The sequence below is a fragment of the Leptosomus discolor genome, chromosome 27, assembly GCF_034619465.1.
Source record: "Leptosomus discolor isolate bLepDis1 chromosome 27, bLepDis1.hap2, whole genome shotgun sequence".
Taxonomy (NCBI): Eukaryota; Metazoa; Chordata; class Aves; order Leptosomiformes; family Leptosomidae; genus Leptosomus; species Leptosomus discolor.
Window position 1 is genome coordinate 2,819,435 of NC_141417.1, and position 18,040 is coordinate 2,837,474.

Below are 18,040 nucleotides of genomic sequence, written 5' to 3' on the forward strand. Positions count from 1 at the left end.
TGATTTTCAGTAGGAAGGAGGGAGGCTGACTCTCCTTAAAACGTTGAACTGGATTAAGTGTTCTGACTGCAGTTAGCAGAGCTTTTATTGAAAACATAGGGATCCTGAACTTCTTAAGCAACTTGGTTTCGGACTAGTATTCCTAACAGACACGTGTGTCCCTTCAAATTCCTGCTCTAGGGTAACTCGGGTTCAGTGTGTGGGGTTTCACGATGGCTTGCTTGTCCCCCTTTTGGGGGGCAGAGGGGGCTGCTTTGTGCAATGCTGGAGAGGGGCTGCTCCCTGGGTAAGGATTTCTCTAGTACTCGTGTGCGGCTGTCAGCTAAGCGGCGTAGAACCACTGTGTGACTTCCCTAGGCATGGCAGGGGCCACGAACACCGTCCGTTCCCAGCGTGAAATCCTTGGAGGACCCCAGAACCAGCTGGCACTAACGACAGTAGCGTTGGTACTCATGAGCAGGGGAGCAGATGGCTGCGGCTGCGAGTGGAACTTGACACGGGAGAGACTTGGGCCTGGCTTTCTCTTTTTTTGGTTGTCATACCCACAGACTCAGCTTGGGCTGTGACAGCCGACCTGGGATCTTTCACTCTCCTCTTATCTCTGCTACCAGGAATGCAAATACTAGAGGCCAAGTTAATGTCCTCTGACAGCTGCGCAACCCTGCCATCTTCCAATTAAGTCGGTGACACCTGTGCCATCCGCCGCAAGGCACTGGGGTGCACTGGTGTCACTGGCTTAATTGGAAGGCTGTCGGGTGTCCCAGCTGTCAGCAGGGACAGAGCAGGCCCGGTGCCCTCTCCCTCCTGGCAGCACGAACGTGAGCTGTGGGAAGCAGCTTGGCTGTTGGGACCCCGCTGGAGTCGGGGGGCCAGTGCTTTGAGGAGGTACTGAAGCTCCCGCGTCTGGGGGATCTAGTGGATTTGACACCTGCGTGACATTTGTATGTGTCATCGTGATTCCCTGGAAGATGCTGCTCTGGCTGAAGAACTGACAAGCACAGCGCTTGCAACACCAACGTTCAGGACTGAAGCGTTTCCTCATCCTGGACGGTGTGCGCTAAACGCACAGTTGTTCCGGCGCTAGCAGTCATGTAGCGGAGTGCGGCCCCGGGGCTGGAGCGTCTGTGCAGGCGTCGGGCAGTCACCGTTCTGCTGCACGGTAGTGGCTGCCGACGACCCGGGGTGCGTAAGGGCCCGGGGCAGCAGCGTACGGACTCACCTGCATCACTGTGGAAGCCTTAGAGTTACTGCAAATTTCAATGTCTTTTTTTTTTTTTTTTTTTTTTACTTCGTTGTATCTTTAGAGCCATAGAGCAGTGGGAAGGGAGCCAGTTATCCAAGAAGTGGCGCGCTCTGAAGGAGTGATGGAAGGGTCAGTGCGGCTTCGTGAGAAAGACAGTTGCTAGGCCCTAAAGGGAAACAGTAGCAGGAGCTCTGCCCCTAACTGCAGCTGTCTTGGGGACACAAGGGATGCATGCAGCATGGCTTGGTTTGGAGAACAGCCCTGTTTTTTTCTAAGTTACGTGTTGAAAGGTAAAACCTCATTCCTGTTTTTCTGGTGGAAAAACTGTCAAAAAAGGTTGCCCAGAGAAACAAAAGGAGACCAAGGAGGAGGTGTAGGAACGAGGCCACGTTATCTATAAGCATGTGAAGGCCACTGCCTCCCTCTTGGGAGAGTTAAACACCCGCTGTCCTACCCATCATCAGAGCTTGGGTTTTGGCTGCTCTGCTGCTGTCTGCGGTAAATGGGGGAAAAACGTTTCAGATTGCAAAATATACAGGAGTTTGCTAATGTCAAGTGGAAATTCAGCGTCCTGCCCGTTTTGTTCTGTGAAGTGCCGCAGCTGACAGACGGGCCCTGCGGTGCTTTCTGCCGGGCTGCGGAGCGAGGGGTTCTGCTCAAAGTGTGTTGGCTGGTGCTGTTGTGCTGCGTTCCCGGCCTTACCGAGGTCGCTGCTCAGCGTTCAGACTGCTGGCTGGGGCGGTTTGGAGTAAGGAGGAATTGCTCCTTTAGGGTCAGTTGGTTGTCTGCTTTGGAGCAATCTAAAAGGAAAAGCTTTCTTTACTTTCGGTGATTTTTTTTTTTTTTTTACCAGAGGAATTCTGGTGGCTTTTGAAAATACATGGTTTGTATAAAATAAACTATTCATAGTGCGAGATTTTTGAAAATAGACAACGGGTTAGACGATAGGAAAATAGTACTAAGTGATTACTGAGGATTGTATTTTCTGAGGAGTGTCTTCCATCCTAATTGTGCTTCTGTGTAATACCTCAAAGCAGTAAAGGGCTAATATTGATGCGAGGTAATGTGTAGGTTTGTTAGATGCAGAGGTAGTTACTAACGACTGAGTGCATAAAGCTGTGTTTAGATGTGTGTCTGTGAAAGTAGTGACCCATGTTTAGATTTGTAGGGATTTTATAGCGTTTAGAATTTTTGTCAGAGAAAAAGATAAATGGTGACCTCATGCTTCGCTACGTCTTGAGCTCATAAAACCCCTTGAACTTCTGCTCTTGGGAGATCTGCATGTGCGGAAGACAGGTGCTGGTGTTCCTCTGGGGGTTGCAGACACGTAGCTGCTTGTTGGGCCCGCGGTTGTCCCCGACGGTGGAGAGCTGTTGGTACAGGCCAGTTTGTGTTGCTGTCAACAACTCGGTCAGCTTTGCGTGGCAGCGCAGTACCGCCATTTCTGATTGCCTTCTCCATTTTTGCACTGGGGCTTGTGAAACAGCATTAGTTTGTGACGTGTAAAGCAAAAATGCTGATATTAGCTCTCTGTGTGTCATTTAAAAAAGACACCTTAACAAAAGTCAAAGGGCGGTGAGTTTTCCTTGCGTCCAGTCAAGCTACAACTACTCATTTGTAATCAGACTGCCATAGTTTTCTTCACTTTCTGACAGTTTAGCAATAAAAAGCCGTGCTGCACTGTGATAACTAGGAAGCAGTTGTATTCTAAAGTACATTAATTCCTTCGCTTACTGTAATTTGTGAGGAATAGCCATTTATCTTGCTTTTAGAACTGCTGAAGGTTTTCATAATAAACATCTTTTACTATTAGAAGCATAATCTTGTATGGGTGCTCTGTTGACCTTTTAAAATCATTTCACTTCAGGACTGTGTATGTGACACAAGATTTATGTGAAGCAAAGAGGGAAAAATTATCTACTTGGTCAACCTAGTTCATTTTTCTACTAAAGCATGGTACACTGGCAGCTCTCTGTGGCGGTGTGCCTCCTAGAGCTGCTCTGGTACAGCGCTGGGCCTTGGTCCTCAGTAAGACAAATGTCAGATATGTTTGAGCTTGAAATGAGCAGCTCGAAAACCAGGATAAAACCATTATGCGAGAGCCCTCTTTTCACTTTCCCTTTCGCCCGTGACAAGCTTGGGCTGCCTCCAGTTTGCACTGATGCGCTGGAGAGAAGTGGTTGGCATCAAGGAGATCCCAGCTTCCAGTATCAAGGGATTAAACCAAGTACGGTCACAGCAGTACAGTAACATTCCCGTGGCAGCGGTAATAGACTGGCTCTGCTGAGGGGGGTGTTCTGGTTTTGCAGTCTCAGCTCAGATGTGGTAGTTTCTCAGAAACACGGAATGTATGTTGGACAGATGATAAAATAATTTTCATTGTGTACATCTTGGCTCTGAGTGATTCTTGCAGCTTTTTCCAGCCATGAAAGCTATGCAGTAGTTATGTTGTACAGAAAAATAAAACACAGCACAAATTAATGTTGATAATAAATACTTCCTGTGGCTCTAAACATTTATTATTCTGGGTGGGTCTTCTTTTAGCTAAAGTAGGCTCTTGCCTTCCATTTGCTTTCAGTGTTTATTTTGTAAGCGTATCACGTTAATGGCCCCAGCCTCGTTGCTTCCCGCAGCATAAACAACAGACACTTAAGGCATTGAGCGCTTCCTGGGCTCCATCGGCTGGAGGGTTGCTGGTGGACCTATTTCCTGACTGCTTCGTCTGTTTAAATATTCAGCCATGTAGTGAAACCGCTTCTGCTGTATTAGTAACCAGTTTTATCCCCCCAAATATCAACCTTTTCAGCTTTATGGAGGGGCTAGTGTTTACTATCAAAATTCACATGTAGTCTTAAAGAACTGCAAACCAAACTCGACCTTTCAAACCTTAGAATGGTGTCTTTGAGGCTGTTCCATTTTGCATGTTGAATAACAAGTAACTGATAAGCCTTTTACTATGTCAGGGATAATATTGTCCTTCTAAAGAAACTGATGCGCTGCGAGCCTTTCCTGCAAGGCGTACGGTGGGACCAGCAGCAGCAGCAGTGGGTTAAAAGCGGTGCGACCCACGAAGCGTTTCTATGAGCAGCTAGCTGCCCAGCAGGGTATCGCCAGCTTTGTTCAGACGAGTTACTGGGTTACGGCAATATAATGGAAGCAAACTTGAATTCCTGCTACTTTTATGTACTTTAAAAAAGTAATTCAATTAAAAGCAAAAATCAAAGATGAGAACTGGCAAGAATTTAAAATTCCAGGCTTGGTGTTCCTGGTGTTACGTGCCCTGGTTGGTGGAAACAGACATGGCATTTTCACTAGATTTATGGACAATGAACAGCTTCTGCCTATAAGCAAACTGGTGTTAAAGAAAAGCCCATACAAGAATGGAAACAAGAACAGTAGAACGTTTATTTCATTTTGGACGGTGGAGCTGGGCTGTGCTTGTGGAAGCTCCTTGTGGGACTCGCTGCTGTGTAAATCCACATGCTCTGCTCAAATCTCTGTTCTCCACGTTCTCGAGCATCGTCAAATACGAGGTGAAACAGTGACGTGGTGGCAGTTGTGGTTTCTCTGCAGCCTGGAGAAATACTGTCTGTTTCTGGAGGAGAATTGTGGACGGAAAAGCGAATAGGAAAGTACTCAATTGTATTAAACGGCAATGGCCCACTTCATGATCTCCTTCATAATCATATTTGTTCTTCACACAATAATCACCTGCAATTAATATTATTTTTGCAAGTAAAGCTTAAGAATCCAACTGTTTGTACTCTACTGCCTTGATAGGAGACTAATGTTCAGGGTCTCATTAGGTACAGTGAGGCTTCAGAAATTAATTTGCCTTTTTTAGCAGTCTCTTGATCAAACTAATTTGATTATAAAAACTTTATCAATGCTGGGCTGTCTAGACTCAGAACTTCCTAAATTAGCAACAAAGTCAGCAGCAGATCTTTGTTCTTGCTACTTCCAAAACTTCAACGTTAAAAAAGTAAAAATTTGCAGAGGTGTTCTGATTGCCTCTCATTGCATTCACTTTAGCCCGCTTTAAGAAAAACAACTATTTTTTTCCCTTGATTTGGGGTGATATGTAACAGAAGGGCCGTGTGCTTACAAGCTGTGACACCATGCCTGGTACAAGCGCCTGCCCAGGTTTTCTCCTGGTGAGTTTTGGTTTTATTAATCGGATCAAATAGGATGATGTCACCAAAGAAATCCAAAGTTAACGAGCTGTCAAATCCCTTTGAAATATCTATCAATTATTTCTGAGGGTTTGCTGCCTCTTTGTGGTATTTCTTGTGTAAAAATGGAATTCTGTATCGATCAAAGCTTGTCTCGGGACTGTGCAAAAGGCAGTGAAATGCCATTTCCCCGAGTTCCGCAGTGTGTGACTGGGAGCGTTTCTTCCTCCCCCCTCCACGTGCCCCCCACACGACAGAGCATATAGCACCAAAGGAGTGGCCAAGTCTTTTTTGAATGTCTGTAATACACCTTTGTAATGACATGCTGCTGCTTTATCCATCAGCTTTGAATAATGTGCTGAATGATGAAGCCTCTTCTCTCTTTCGTTTGAGCGATGACGAGCGATCTCGTCATACCCTTCAGCACATGGCTGACTAAAACGGCGGTGAATCTGCTCCATTTGTGTCACTCACTGTCTCGCTAATGATCCGAACGTACCCAGCAGCAGGCAGAATAGCTGTGGGGCTCTTCTCGGATGGAAAGACACTTAACTAGAGGCAGAGACTTGCGGCAAGCCAGCCATCTTGATTCCTGCTAATTTGGGATATTCTAGGATTTCCCCCCTCCCCTTTGATTAGTTACTTCATATAGTTACTTCATAAGTGTAACGACAGAAATGTTGTTTTTGGGAAATTACATTCTGATAGGGCTTTAGTAATTTATTTACATTGTTAATTGGTGGTGAGAGACTGTAAAAGTTACCAACTACCTCCTAAGTTCATGCCTGCCTACATTTGAATGGCGTGTATTCACTGGTCGCTATTTATAATTTTGAGGGTATTGAACTGGAGATTACTCATGTTGAAAAGCTGCTGGAAGGTCTGAACTAGGAATTAAATTATCATAGTGGCTTCATTTTGTTAACAGTCTCATTGAAAATATCTTGCTTGCAGGACAATCAAACTCATCAGTGTTCTGCTCTTCCACTTCAGTAGACAAAGTTTTAATCAGTGGCACACTTGATCTTGCAGAATTCAAGGAAAATAATTTCCTGTATTTTTCAGATGAGCAAAAATTCATGTAATCTAGCTTTTAAACTCCTGGCACTTTTTTTTTTTTCTTTCTTTCTTTTTGAATAATCAGCTTTCCTTCATTCAGTTGCACATTTCACGTAACTTCAATTATCAAGATGACCCAATGCTTAGATGGGATTAGCTCATGGATGAGGAGCAAGCAACTGAAGCTGAACTCGGGCAAGGCAAATAATAGACCGATGGTGAGATCAAAACATTTTTTAAAAAATGTGCCATTTTCTCTGAAGTTGGATATTGGCAATTGGTCTGTGCATTTTCGATGGCTTTAGAGAACATTGATGATGGTCTCACATAGCAGCATTTCCAAAAAAAATACTTTTCTACTGTCCTCTTCTTGGAGCTGTCATCCTATCTTAGCGGTCAGTCATCTAGCTTCAATTATCTCTTTAACTGCTGGAGGAAGCACACCACCATATGCGATCTCTTCACCATCTAGCAAACTTACCAGTTATATTCCAGGTCTGGGTTTTTTTCTTCAAGACTCTTCAACAGCCTGGACTCAGCTCTGGGATGAAGACCACGAGTGCCAAGCCAGTGCCAGTTATTTCTTTGGTGTAACTGAACTTTCTGAAATAAGGGTAAAACTTCTCTGTGCAGTAACTGTAAGTACAAGATGGTATAACAAATTTCAACAGTAACCAATAATCGTCTAGAATCTCACTGCCTTCTGCCTTAATTGGAAGGACCATTTCTTTGAGTGTTTCTTCTCCCACCATAGACAGCGAAGACCCCAACACAATACTGCTGCCTTTTTGATGGGAGGGAGGACGAGCAGGTGTTAGTCACCTAGTTCAGCGCACTCTTTGAAAGTATTCAGACATTACAGTGACATGTACAGTCATGAGAAGCAAAGCTGGCTCTGATAAATTCCTATACCACCACCATTCAGTGGATGGAAAGTATCTATTTGCCGTATTTTGATCAACAACATTAATTTTCCTGAATGCAATTTTCTTCCAGCAGAACCTTGTATTTTTTGACTGGTGGCGTGTAATTGAAGTTTGGGAGCGGTATTCCAGGATACTTTAGAAAAGCTGTAGTTTGATTAATCTTGATCTATTATGTTAATATTGGAAAATCTGCACGTGTAGCTCTTGTGGTTGAGGCTGAGCAATCCAAAGTGTGGGGGGGAATTGTTCCAGGAACTCCAGGTCTCTTGGGTAGCTGGAACTGGGCTGTCCAGCCACGTGAAGGTGAAAAAAGCCGGCTGGATTTTAGCTAGAATACAGTGAGAAGCCAATGAAAAAAAGCAGAACACTGAAGTGGTGTTTTAAAGGAGGCTGTGGTTGCTGTGTTCTCGTCTGCTGGTGGTTTCATTCTCAGTTATATCTGACCTTACATTTTTGTATTATAGACACGGGTTATCTTGAAAGTTAAATAGAAAACTACACAGCCTGAAATCTCCACTTACTTCTGCTGTAAGTGGGTTTTTGCTCCTCTGGGGCTAATTGCTTTTATAAACACTGTCTAACAATGTTGCTTGACTTTTCCAAGGTTCTGGTACTTAAACTGTTGATCTGCTCAAATATTAAAAGAATGTAATACCTAGTTCCAGAGGTGTTCATAAAGCAAAATGAAATCGTTTGACAGAAGGTGCTAAGGAAGCTTTAAAGTATTAGCCTAATAGAAAACCTATCAGTGGACTTTTAAAGCCTTTCCTCTTCAGTTTTTATGGACTGTCTTGATTGACTTTAAAAGGCTTTTATGCACTTATGAGGAGGCTAAGTAGAAATAGTCTTTTTTTTTTCACCTGCAAATAAGATACAGTGACAGCTCCTAACTTTATTTTAGAATATCTGATATTACAGGCTCTTGCCCTGTGAGAAGGGATTTTCAACTAATGAAGTCTAGTAAAGTCAGGAATAAAAAAAGTTACATGTGTCTGCTAACGCTGGAAACTTGGAAGAAAAAAAAGGTGTCCATGACGAATAAAAGAATAGTACCCATAAACCATTTTGAGGTATTTATGATTGCAAGCTTTAAAAATAGTGGGGGCCACAGCACTCAGTTTAGATGCTACACTGATTATTGGAGGGACACTAAACTGCCTAAAGAAAATGTACAGCCATGGAGTATCTCTTTGTGTCGTAGAACCTTAATTTAGAGGCTACAGCTGAGTTGACTCCTGATCCCCTTGGGACTGTTACGATACAAATCTGTCTGCTTGGAACATACAAGGTGAAGGTTAGTGTCTTTCCTACCAAATTCTTCATATGCTTCTCAAACCAAAGACCTCTGGAAGCCTTGCTTTTCAGGGAACTTTTCTAGAGATCACTCTGCGTTAAAAAAAATTAAAAAAAATAAAAAAAGATTAAAAATGCATTCGTGATGCTCTGGCTTTTGCCTGCAACAATGAGGTACGTTCACTCTGGGAGAGGTCTCTCCCAAAACATGGCGCTCAGTGGTACCAGGTCTATTATTGGCTCAAACAGCAGTCCCTGGCCTTAGTCCTGGCTGTGCACCAGCCTCGGGGGGATGAGGATGTGCTGTCTGTGAGAAGACAGGACCAGCCTCAATTTGGAAGCTTCACCCTGATTCACCTTATTCTCATACCAGTCAGGCTTTGCAGGTAAAAAACCCTCAAACACCCACCCCTGCCCCCAAGAGAAAACAGCTTCTAGCTTATCTAATAGACTTTGAAAGTCTTTAAGCTGAAAACATGGAAGCAAAGAGCAATCCAAATTAAATTCTAGACTATTTAACAAGATGCCATTCCAGCTGCTTTACTATGCTTTACCTGGCACATCCAAACTGCACAGCATTATGCTGTGTGCATCTCTGAAGAGATTTCAGTCATTTTCCCTGTTCCACCTACACCAGGCCTCTGCCTTTCAGCACAGGTGGAGTATCAATGGTTATCCTGAGGTTACTTTTGTTATTCAAACATTTTCTGGGTTTTGCCGTTTCCTCCAGCCCTCACCAATCCATTTGTTTGAAGTTCATTACAAGAGTTTAGTTCATCTCCACTTGACTCCTTCCTGCCCACAGGACTGAATACACTTTAGCATCTTTTCTCTGGAGCTGGTGGCACACTGGGATGGGATGTTGGACAACGGTTATTTGTGGATTTTGTTATGTTTGGTTACACACTTCTAGTAGTAGAAGTAACGTACGATGTTTTCTTGCTTCATCACCAACGTCGCAGTAACACTGATGTTGGTGTGCTAAATGGTGCGACAGCCAAACAGGTTATTAGCCATTTCGGTAACGGCTGGTTGGCCGACAACATCGACAAACGGTCTGGAGGAGCAATACGGAATGCTGTAAGGAAGTTTTCAGATCTTGTTTTGCTGCCAGCAGAAGTGTGCTCTGCAGAGGCCATGAACAGGTTCTGAGTAGTTCACAGCTATAAGAACAGACTGCGGCTGGATCTCCATTAGTAACCGATCACTGTGCAATTAAGCTTAACCTCCTACCAGTGGTGGTCCCCCAGGGGCAACTCTCTGAACTTCAAATGAAGAGATTTTGAGCTAGAGCAAATAGTTAACAGCAGGATGAGGAACAATGTTTGAAGGAAAAAGATAAGAAAAAACCCCAAACATTTAAGAATAATCTGTTTTGAGACTTTTAAAGAACATTGCATTGGAGGGGCAGAGTATGTCTGTCACTAGAGGAGAGGAAGTAGGGCAAATGCCACCTACTGAAGTGTATAAATACATCAGGTATTAGGGAAAGGAAAAAAAAGGAAAAGAAAACAAAAAAGGAAAGAGGAGTCCAAAGTGTGTGATTTTCAGTTCAAAATGTAGGAACTTAGGTTCAAACCGTAGAATTTTATAGTGCAAACTTTACCTGAACAGAATAAATAGCTCAGAGGTCAGGCTCTGCTGGAGTGCAGTCAGGATGGAATGCACTAAGACTTAACATGAAGATGAAACAATCAGTGTCAAGTTGCTTAATATTTTAGAAGTGAGATGCCTTGAACGCTGACCCCTCAGAGAGAAGGGAAGAAAACAATTCAAGAAGGATGGTGAAGTAGAAAGGAATTTTATAGCTTAATTGTTGCTGTTGGAAATGTTGAAATAAATGCTTAACCCACATGAAGTTCTGTGGGCCACTGATGAGCAGCCTTAACAAGCTGATGTCTCTGAAGGAAAATACTGGAGCAATTTGAGAAACAAATCATTGTGGACATAGTGAACACCTTGTTTCTGATGTAGTTTCCATATCCTGTTGCTGGGAACCTTCCTGCTGTATTTTTACCTGGTTTAGGGCATGATGAAAGGCTCTTTGACCTTGTCTGGAACAGAGCTGCCTGTCAGAAAGGTTCCTCTGGATGATGAATTTGGGTGTTCTTGGGCAGCCTTTGTTCAGACAAAGTCAACCCACATCGAAACCCTGAGTTTCTACTACATTAGGGGGTGTTTCATGGTATGTGGAGACTGATAAAAAGAAGATTTCCTCAACAACTAAAATGGTCAAAGGATTCTATGGGTATTACTAAATAGTAGTTTCTTCCTTCAAGTATCAGGTGGGGGGGAGTGAGGAGCTTCATTGGGCCTTTAATTAGCGCTGTGGCAGAATGCTGTCTCTAGTCGTTTCCACTGCTTGCTGTGGGCTGCTAGGACTGTGCTGGGTGCTACTCAACAAACCACTGGCCCTTCCAGTAATCATCTGGAAGCAAAAATAATATTTTTTAAAATGAAAACCACATAATATATTCTTACATGAAACAGAACAGTTATTCCAAAAAAAAAAATACCACCTCCATTACTTGCTTTCCATTCATAACTACCTGAGGTTTGTGAGATCAGCGTTAGTGGAGGAGCTCTCGTCAGGGCCGCGCTGGGGGTGCCGCTGTGCCATCCGGGTCAGGGACGCCCTAGGACCGCGGCAGCACGGCCGCCCAGCAGACACGTTCGCACCCCAACACGCAGCGTGGCTGCGCGGTGACCGGCGCGACGGCGGCTTGCGGGCCGCTGCTTCCACGGGCCTTTGCGCCTTTGCACGGCGGTTGCGGCAGGAGCGGGCGACCGGATGCGCCTTTGCACGGGCGGGAGGGGGTCACGTTGCTGGCGCCACCTCTGCGACCTCTGACATGCTTAAAATAAAGATAGGAAAAAAATTCGCTTTTCTCCCGCTCCTTCAAAACGGGGTGCTGAGGAGAATACCCCCCAGAAAAAAAAAACAAACAAAGAAACAAAAAAACCAAACCAAACCAAAAAACAACGGAAAAAGCGAAGGAAATTGTACCTGACAAGATGGGGACCCGCGGGCGACGCAGAGGCGAAGTTTCCCGCGGGCGGGAGGGAGGGAGGGAGGGAGGGAAGTGGCGCCCCGGCCCTTCACCTGGGGCGGCCCGGGCCGGGCTCGCGCCCGTGCCCGCGCACCCCTCGCGGGCCTCAGGTCGCCGCTGGGAACCACGCTCCAACTTTCCAGGCGCGACACGGCTCGGCTCGGCTCAGCTCGGTGCGGGGTGGAGCGGAGCGGGGCGGGGCGGGCGGGGGAGGCCGGGCCGCGGCCTCGGGCGGGCCCGCCCGTGGCGGCGCTGGCCCAGTGAGGCGGGGGAGGACGCGCGTCGCCACTTGCCCGCTCCTTCCCCGCCGCGGTGCAGCTGCGGGTCCTGCAAGCGCCCCCTTGTTTCTTTGCGCAGGCCGCGCTGCCGTGCTGCCGAGCGGAGACGGGGGTGGGTGGGGATGGAGAGGCCGCCCGGCGCTGGTGACTCAGTGCCGGGGTCCGTAGTGCAGCCCGTCCCCGGCGGTGGCGGAGTGAGCGCGTGCATGTGATGCCGGCTCGAGCTCCTCGGTGCCTCCACAGAGGCACGCACAGACACGTGCTGCCCTCGCCTCCATCCCGCCTCGCTCGCTCCCGCACGCTCCTCTCGCACACACCGCTTGAGCCGCCGCCAGCGCGAAGCTGTCGGCGTGCTCCGTGGTGGCAGCACCAGCAGCAACAGCGGCGGCGGCGATCGCGCAAGAGGCAAGAGTTTGCAGAGGCTGCTGCGTGCCTTCCCGAAGAGGCTGCGTGCCCGGAGGACGGCTGGTTGCGGGCTGTTGGAAGACACTTGCTTCTCCTCCTTCTTTTACAACTACACCTCCTCCTGGGACACCTCCTACAACCAGGTAAGAGGTGGCCGGTGCTGCGAGGCGCGCTTGTCACCGCTATGCCCACCGAGGTCCTCAGGGGAAGCGGAGGTGGTGCTGGTGTGTGCGGGAAGGGTCTGGAAGTGCTTCTGTTTAGCGCGCGTGTGGGGGGAATCAGCCGAGGAAAGACATGAGAGGAAAGAGCCCTTTTCCGTGTGCCTTTCGGCCCCCTTCCCCTTCGTCTCGGAAGGCACGTCGTGCTGGGTGCAGCTACCTGCTGAGTTTGCCACTCCGGCCAGGGCGAGAGCCTGCCTGGCGGAGAACGAGTCGGGCTCGCTTGCGCTGGGGAGAGGGGGGTTTCGTGTGGGGAACAGCCACGTGGAGGCACGTATCGAACCCAGGGCCACTGCTGAACTGCTGTCGCCCTTTGCGCCGGAGCCCCCCTGGCTCGGTGAAGTTGTCGGGTGTCGCCGGTGGCCCGGGGCGGGAGGGCGGCAGGTGCGCGGGGGGCGGCGGCCGCCAGCTGGCGGGTGGGGGGCCCGGAGCGGGCCGGGCGCCGCCTGAGAGCCGCCGCTCGGGGCGAGGGATCAGGACGCCCGGCCCTGGCCCTCGGCAGCACGGCCTGCCCGGGGTGTGCGGCGTAAGTTTGCTCGGCGCTTCCCGCCAGCGGTGGCTTGGGGCAGGCGGTGCTGCTGAGCCCTGCCGGTGTGCGTTCCTCTGCGCATAGCGGGTGCACGCACCGGTGCCGGTGTGTTTGTATAGCGGAGAACGGACATTGTCGTCCTGCTAAATAGGAGTCCATGCAAGTGACTGAGATTTAAGAAGGGCTTGTGCCTCGTACAAAAGGCAGGCAGTCGTACGGAGATTCCTTTGAAGCCGTCAGAGGAGGAACGTGGTTAGGAACGCAGACAATAAAATCAGGTTTAAACCTGTTCCTTTATCTAAAGTTAGTTTCATTCTGTAGCGAAACAGTTCCGTTAAAGGCTGACATTGTGCAATGATAGGTTCCCTTACATTTCTTTTCAGGAGAGCAAGCCCGTATCACAATGGAAGCAGGAAGAATTACTGACGAATCCAGAGTTGATCTATTCTACATACCGATGTTGAACTGTATCTAAGGGAAAACGGGGGAGATAATTCAGGATGCAGAAGGTCTATTTATAGAAGGACTATATAAACTGTAGGATATATACACAAAGTTGAATTAAATATGCATGATTAGGAAAGGAGTTTAGAAGGAGAAGGTGTAATCATTATATAGCATTACAACAGGAACAGATGAGCTTGCAAGACTTTCCAGGGTGAAGATGAGAAGAATATTTAAGATACATATTCTTTCTGGTGCTCAAGGCTCCTTTCTATTTTCATCTTTTGCGTATTACGTTAGCATTTACATCAGTCAAATTCACCAGCTGAGGATTAGCAGTAGATGTTAGTCTGAATATAAAATCAAAACAAATATGGGATTTTGCTGCAAATAGATTTTTCTTACAAGTTTTAACACTTACAAAGGCAGAGTTGGCTTAAATTTGACAGTCAGCCGTGTTCGTGTTTGTTTTTACCTGAATTGCATTCAAAAAAAAAAAAAAAGGCTTGCAAACCATTTCTTCTTGCTAAATATAGCAATGTAGCTGAAGCAGGGTTTGTTTTGTATACACCGTTTAAAACAAAGCAGCAAACAGGAAAACTTTAAAACCAAGTGCTGAGATGAGAAGATGGGTTGACTACTGGAAAAATAATTTTTTATTCCTAGATCAATATGATGCACTTTCAGCATCTAGTACGAGGTAAAAGGATCCCGTGTATAATATCAATAGCGGTTCAGCCATAGCTTACTAAAAGAATCTTTTCCTGGCATCGCAAGGCTTTAATGAGTATAAGTAATCAAAATAAGAATTAACAATGGAACCAGTCAGGTTAAAGAGAACAGTGATTTCTTTTAGAAGCATAATATGCTATCTGATGATTTTGAAAGCAGAGGTAGGACATTTGCTTTGTAATTCAGGAAGGCTGAGATGCGTTTCAACCTTATGTTTTTGATGCATTATTTCAGTTCATTTTTAAGCACAAGATGATATGTGTGATTTGTTGGTGATATTCTTGGAAGGAACTTTTCCCATTGCATATTAAATTCCAAAGCGCATCACAGAAAAGCTTGTATTGAAAATATTACACCTGGAAACTTGATTAAGTCTGTTTTGAATCCATTTCTGAGACAGTCTTCCAGAAAATGAGGCTCTGATAGTTACAAATAAGGCTTTGCATTGCTAAGAAGAACTCCAAAAAGATTGACTATTCTGAAGTTTGCTGACTTTTTGTACAGTTAGTTTAGTACAGGGACTTAACCATTATGCTAAATTCTGGACTAGACAAACTTGTAGACTTAAATCCTGAGAACCGTGAATAGTGGTTGCATAAACTTACCTGTGTTGTCTTGCCAATGCATGTAATCCTGAGGCGAAGGAATATCCAGCAGATTTCCTGTTGATTCTTTCTGTGATCTGCATATATAGACCATCGATAAACATTCTACTTTTAGTTCTTTATTTTGTGAATACGTGTCCGCTGGAAACTTCCCGTGTGTATCTTCTGGCTTACTGAAATTCTCTCTACATCTGTTTCTTAATTAGTAGTCATGAGGAAAGAACAGCCATTTCTCAGTACTGCACAAGTTGTTGTTCCTGCAAGGATCTGTTCAGCCTTGATGTGGGACTTTCTTATTCCAGACGTAGGTTTGGATTACAGAAGCAGTATCAGTGGTAAAATAAGAAGTACTATATCCTTGCCAACACCACTGAAACAGTGCTGGGGAAAATGCAGTATTCTAAAGCTAAATCTGATGCTAAAGCTGGCTGGCTGAAAGATAGAGTATGTGGTTCTGGGGAAGGGGTTAGGATGCTTGGAGAACAAATTCAGCTGTTTTGGAAATGCATTTTGCTGGATTGGTCTTTGTTTAAGGCTATGCTTGTGGTAAGCGGAAGCTGTCCAGTTCTCTGCTAGGCAACACTGTGATCTGTACAACTTTCTTACTCCCCAGAGGATCTCCAGCACATGGGCTGCTCCCTTCTGACCTGAGCTGAACATGCTACTGTCCAAAACGGTGCTCGTGCTTATTCTGTGTTTGTTGTTGCCGAAGGGAAGCTACTGGAGGGCAAGGAAGGGGAGCTGGCTGCTGGCGGAGCTCAGGCTTGACAAGGCAGAAAAGTTTAGTGCAGATGTATCAAAGCAATGCACGTAATTTCTTTTTGAGAAAACTGCTGTGTTTCACATACCTGTGTTTTGCAGCCTTCTCCAGTTTGAATCTTCCCTAAATCATTTTTGACCTGTGTTCCTGAAGTGTTGAAAAACTGAGTCCTGTGGAAAAGCTTCTCAGGAAAGTTAGTAATAATCTTAAGAGTTAAACCTTCTCTTTCCTTGTGACATTGCCTGTCCTTCAGGTGTGGAGGTCACGTCAATCCTCTGGCCCAATCAAGAGATAATTACTTACTGTTTCACGAGACGAGTACCCTTTTGTGTTGACCATTTCCATGCAAGCTATCAAATGATTTTCCTCACTTTTGCCTTTAGTCTCATTTAATTAGATACAAGTCTACATACAATTCAGTCCAACTAGCCTCTCAATGTAAGTTGTGGTTTCTCTTTTTGGCTTACTCTCTACTTCTTCTGTGATTTAAGTTGTGGAATCTTGTAATTCATTTTGTTCCACCATTATTGATTCGGTGGCAACAGTCCAAATGTTGAAAAATATTTTCCAGGTTGTTGTTGCCCTTGATTTCCAAAGACATTGCATACAGTGAAGCACGTGGATCAAGAATTGATGTATACATAGTGTCACCAGGCTTTGAGGGTGCATTTTCAATTGAAAAAGCAGTTTATTGTTAATTAGAGAGGCTCCCAAGGGCATCATGATCTCCTGGTAGTCTGTGAAGAGTACCTTCAGTAGACTGTACTCTAGGAGGGGTTGCCAAGACAGTCGCTTGCGTAAATCCTGAATTGATTCCCTGCTGAAGAGGAGTTGTTGAGTATCCAAGTTACAGTTAGGAATAAGATTAAGATTAATTTTTGAATTCTACTCTTTTATTAGTGGATTTTGTTTTGTGATTCTTGTAAAAGAAAAAATCCAAATCCAAGTGCTTCACCGAATCTTAATAGATCCATATGCCAGTTCCTTGTAGCTACTGCCTGTGCAATGAAAGTAGCTGTGTTTTGGTGGCAACCCACATTTTAAGCATATTTCCTCAGCTAATTTGACTCTTAGAGTGTTAGTCTTCCTCTGAGAAATTTTTGGATGGCATGCAATATGACTGACTAGTGAAAGGTTATGGAATTGGATCCCATTGTGCATTTTCTCCTACTTAATACCTGCTGTCGTATTAACATGTTAAAAGGTTGTGGCTAGAAAACCCAGTGACTTAACTTTACAGCCAAATACTTCATCTCTCACTCTGCTGTTAGATGTCTGCAGATGTCCCAGAGAATGACTTTCTGGTGACCCTCTTTCTACTGGGTTACATAAGAATGCAATGGCATGGAGAAGAGTCCCATTTTCTTCACTGTCTGGACTGTATTTCTGCAGCGCGTGCTTTGATGGCCAGTTTGAATTAGCCTAAAATGACACAATTCTGAATTTTAGATGTCTGATCTTTCCTTAATTTGTAGCACCTCCTTCCTTTGTTTAAAAAAAATGTGTTTGTATTTGCCTGTCTATGCTTGTATGTAAAAAAATTATCTTTATGAAGATGAAGTTGTCTTCTTGTTTCTCTGCCAGTGCTGCTTTGATATAATGGAATGATGAACTGTAAATAGAATTGACTTAGAGGCTGAATCAGTTGTTGGTATTTTGTTAATAATAATATGAGGTGCCCCCCATCAGGTAGTGTGAATATAAATCCTGAGTTGTTATGAATGCCTAATAACTTTGTGAAGATTACTAACTGAATTCATCAGATCTGTTTTGTCATACATCTGTCCTTTTGACCTGCTGTATGATAAGATGTATTTTTATTAACTAACCTTGCTGTCTGTTGCACAGACATGAATGTCTTTTTAAAATCAAGACAAGCTCTGGACAGCTTGTCCTGCATTGCACCTGCAGATGCTTGTCCTGTTTATGTCGTAAATTAGTGAACACCCTCTGTAGATCTCCTGTGTTTTATTTTTGATGAATCTCTTAAGAGTATGAATAGCTTAGTGGAGAATTACACAGCTAAGGTGCTAAGCTGTACTAGCTTTGTGCAGAACATACTCCTCTGCTTCTTCTGCTGTTACGTTGCCTTTTAGTTATGCGCCGGACTAGGTTTTAAATCCTGATCCTGACGTTCATTGGATTATATGGATCAGCTCTTTTCTGTCTTTCTGAATTACCAAATTATTAAACTCCAAACCTCCATCATTCCTATGTAAGGCCAGATTTTGGTCTGTCATGAGCATCTAGGTTAGATATGTTTGAATTCCAGTCATGATTGTATCCCCTCAGTTTTTAAATGCTCTCCCTCTTGAGCTGTTTGATT